This window comes from Phalacrocorax carbo, chromosome 2 (assembly GCF_963921805.1).
Source record: "Phalacrocorax carbo chromosome 2, bPhaCar2.1, whole genome shotgun sequence".
In the NCBI taxonomy this organism is placed as follows: domain Eukaryota; kingdom Metazoa; phylum Chordata; class Aves; order Suliformes; family Phalacrocoracidae; genus Phalacrocorax; species Phalacrocorax carbo.
In genome coordinates this window covers 43155819-43160572 of record NC_087514.1, presented here as the reverse complement: position 1 = coordinate 43160572, position 4754 = coordinate 43155819, and positions in this window count along the sequence as shown.

Sequence of the window (4754 nt, the reverse complement as noted above, 5' to 3'; positions counted from 1 at the left end):
TATTCATTTATTTCACACAGCTGCCAACACTTGCTACACCTCTTAAAATTGACTTTGCCCCACCCCAGCAGCAGCACATTTATAATGGGATGAATCACCACCACCTTCTCCCTACGCAGCCTGCCTGCGCTCAGCCAAATGTCTTTTCCTCTCCCCAGTTGCAAAATAGTAGCTGTTCCCAGCAACTAAGTATTAAACCTGATTAAATTTGATGGAAGCAGGTCCTCATTCTGTCCCAAAAGAGCCAATACTACAGGCTCGTGTGTTTTCCTTTGACTGCCTGTCTCCGTTGCTGTCTCTTCCCTGGTGTGCTGCCTGGAAAGGTGGAGGAACTGTCAAAACAGGACAGCTTGACAAAGAAATAAAGCTTCTTCTGAAGGACAGACCTGATATATAAACTTCAGTCTTTTTTTCAGAAGGTCCTTTATATTTGAGTGTATCAGTTTCCCTTGTTGCCAAACCTGCTCATCCTCTGTGTTTTACCCCAGAGCTCAGGGGTGTCAGTATTGCAAATATTTGTTGAGGTGGCAATGCTATTCTGGAACCTGAGTGTTTCTGCCTTTATTTGCCCCAACATGAGCATGCTGCTAACACAGATGCTGTCTCTTATTTTAGATGCTGGAAATGGGGCACAAATCCTCAGAGGTGGGCAAATTGCTCGTTGATGAAAATGCTCCTATAGACTTAGTTCCTACATTTACAGAAATCTGCATTAAAATTAGGAGTTTGGGCTCCAGAAATCATTATTTGCTTGCTATCCATATTTTGCTGCATGGTTTAAAGATCTGTTAGAAATCAGCACATCTACAGGAACTTCTTGGTTCACCAGCTAACAAAAAATGATTAAGCATAATAATGACAAAATGAGGAAGAATGATATCATCTTGACATTTGAAAAGCTCAGGTGGATTAAATAATAATGGTCTGCTATTTGCCTTGCAACAGCAGCTAAAATAGGTTCCATGCTCCTGTTTATACTGAAGAAACAGGGCATCACGCAAACACACATGTACACATACCTATGCTGCTGTGTAAGTAATAAAGTCAGACAGTATCTGGTCCCATAGCCATTAATGGTCAGAAGATATTAAGAGTTAAGAAACTAAAGAAAGATGGATTAATGCATTCCAACAGCTGAGATATTCTGGCTGCCTTTTTAGGTCAGCTCTCTACTCCCATTGCTCCTTGAAGAGTGGTTTTGGGCACTCGTGGGCACTTAGCCGCCCACATGCCGAGTTCTCCTGACTCACCTTGCTACAGACGGCAACAAAAGCCATCCTCCAATTTTAAATGCTTCTCAAACTGTACATCCGCTGGCTCCTGAGGAGAGCTTTGCAAATGAGGCACTGGGCATGGAGTAACCAAAACAACTTGAAGGTGCTGTGTTCAGCACCACTTCTGATCCGTGTACGACCTGGCTGCTGCACCAGTAGGGTCAAATAAATTGCTTAGTATAAGAGTGTCTGTTGGGTCATTTATTGCAGCTGCTATGCAAAAAAGGTTATTGCCTCTCAGAAATGGTATTTGTGGCTACTGTACATATGACAGAAAAATACCAGAGGGTCCTTATATAAAACTTTCTCACCTGTTAGAACAGCAGTCTTCCCTTAAGGTTTGCTCTCTGTGGGGATCTTAAAGGCAGTGCTGGGATGTGGACAAAGACCAGAAGTTAACCATGTTAGCTCCTCACCTCTAACTCCTTTCATCTGTTTGGCCACACCTGAGCCAGTTCTGGGCTGAACGAGATATTTCAGGGCACTTGAGGCCCTGACAATGGTGGCTGGGCCAGCCCGGCTGCTGCCCCTTCCCCTGCCTGCTCTCTGCAAAGGCAGCCCCGCGCACTACTCCTACTGCAAGGCAAGCCTCAGCGCTGCGCCTGCAGGTGCTCGAGGTTGCTTCACTCCCCTGTAAAGGCAAAGCTTTAGTGTGATTCAAGCCTTGCTCTGAACAATCCTGGGTATCCTCCTGGGGAGAAGGGGAGTCTGCAGGAAAGAATATAGACCAAGACTAGTGGACAGGGAGAGGAACCGGGTAGCAAGCATGACTGCTAGCTTGCTTTCAAGGAGAAATAGCAACCCTTGACGTGCTGCTGCTACCTGATGAGCAAGTCTAATACAGCATTGACTACTGGATACCTGTACTACAGTCTGGATACCAGATACTACAGTCTACTGGCTTATAGTTTGCTCCAGGCAGGCCCCGAGGGCCGCTGAGATTTTTCTCCTGAGGCTGCCCCTCCCAAATGAGTGCTCCCACCACCGCTCAACTTGGATGGCAACTTCAGTCCTGGAAACACTGTCAGAAGCACTATGCTTCTGTGCTGGTGCCAGGTTTAGCAAGGAGAAAAAGGAGCCAGGAAGTTTTGCTTCTATAAATGTGAGTCAAAATTGTCCAGAATTAGGATTCCAAAACTATTTGGGGGTTTGGATGTGCTCGTTTCAGTTGTGGGGCTTGGTTTATATTTTCATTAACGCATTCAGGGACTGAACCAAGTTGCAGTCAGCCTCTTCGCACAAGGTTGTACTCACAAAGCAAGACCAAGATACCAAAAAGTCTGTCTGGAATGAGGAAAACTTTGGTAAAAACATTAATCAAGCAAGCCTGCAACTGCTGTGCCCGCCAGTTAAGAAAATTAATCCATTGCATGATGGGCAAAAGAAAAATAATCCATTTCTGAATGGAGAGGACACTTCAAAAGCTTTGATGGATCTGTCAGGAGAGTAGCTTTTATATGGTACAGAGAAATCTGATCATTAAAGAAGTGTCTGAAAGAGATGTCAGCTCCATCACAGCAGTTGAAATAGGAGCTCAGACATGTTTCTAGGTACCTTTGGTACACTTCAAATAGGTCAAAAAGAGAACTAACTAATGTTCATAGAGGTCTCTGTTTCTGTTCCCACTTAAAAAGTAACTGAAGGAAGACTGGAGCTGCTCTGAGCACAGCGTAGACCTGACCATAAGAAAACACTGTTGGAAGAAAACCAAGCCCTAGTCTGGAATATATGAAGATCAGCCACACCAGCAACAGGACTTATCCCAATTCACCTGCCACAAATTCCCTGTGAGGATGACACAAAAGGGTAAATTCCTACCCTCCCTGATGTTTGGCACACACTGTTTCCCATTGAAAGGAATTAGGTAAAAATGGTTCCATTTCTTGCCCTTTTTTTTTTTTTAGCATTTCAGATCTTCTATGAATAATACAATACTCCCCTCTGTATTTTGTTAGAACTTTGGCATCTCACGTTTCCAGAGCATGCAGTGGGTTTAGCTAGAAAACACAAGCCAAAGGCAAAGAATCATTCACTTTAGTAACTAGAATGGACAGCGGGGAGTGGTGGGCGCTCTCTCATGTGATGGCTGCAACACAAGGCCTGGTGCAATAGGGTCTGCTCTACAACAGCAGACTCAGCTCTGTGGTAGGAAAAAAAGCCCTGGGTCTGCCTTATGTATACGCAGCCTGATGTTAATTCCAAATGGCATCTTACCTCCTTGCAGTATTTCAGACACGCACACAAAAGCAGGAAGTGCAAGCGAACACTTGTTTTTTAAAAAAATTCTCCCTAAAGTTCAGAAGTTTACTACACTTTTGTAACCAATTTTCTGACACAAAGAAATTATTATAACCATTTTTAAATGTTTCAGGAAGCAACATATCGTATGCATTCAATGCTTGCTGTGACAAAATTCAAGGGAGTAAGTGGTAAATTCGCAACCATCTGAGCAGAACAAAATCACTCAAAAAAAGCAAAAATAACATACACCAAAAAAAAAAGCAGTCTAGCATCTATGATAGGCTTAATAGGGATTAAGCACTGTAGAGCTAACAAGTTAAGTGCCACCATAGCTGCATCTTTATCTACAGAGTAATAGGATGAAGCAACATAATGGTATACTTGTACAGCAAACCCAATACCGGATGAACCGCACAATTGTGTTGACAATGCTGATTAACAGCTCTACCTTGCATGTGCGGTGATTAATATCATATGAAAGCATCCTAATAATAGATGTTCAGACTGAGCTCTGCTATTACACAACAGGACAGTAAATTGGCCAGTAGGAGATTTGGGTCTTGCTGAGCGATAATGACAAATTTCTGTCAGTACAGCAGTCAGTCAATTTTTACTTCCAAACAACCTAAAAGTGCACATCCTGTTTATGCTGTACGCACAGAAAAACCTGCAATGCCTTCAGCGACTCCAAAGGCTAACCAGGCAATCAGCAGTCTAGTCTAACGCTCCTAAAACTTCCATCAAATGCTTCTCCCTAACACACAATAAACCAAATCAGCTAAAAGGAAGCCTGGTCTGTAGCCTTACCTGTCTCTCTCGAGATCTGCCCTTTTTCAATGAAATAAACAGGGAAATCATTCACACACGAAATATGTACAAATAAACCTCACTAGTCAGTATTTATGACACATTTTCTGTTGTGGAATCTTAAATGTAACTTAACATTATTACCCTAATGGTATTGCAGTGCCTGTTAAGGCCTCCTGCCGCACTGATCACAACTATTAAAACCCAGATCTTATTGTTTACGTGACTCTTGCCCTTTATTCCGCTGTTGTCTGCATTATTTTTCCTTTAATTCATTCCTTCCGGGGCTTTGATCCTTCCACCCCTTATTCAGACACTAGGGAAGAAGAGCTTCTCAAGGGTATTACGCACTGCTCAAACCCGCTGAAGGTTCAGCAAGACAGGCTGTCTTGTAATTTCATTTAGTTCAAACACAACACAAAACTTCAGAAG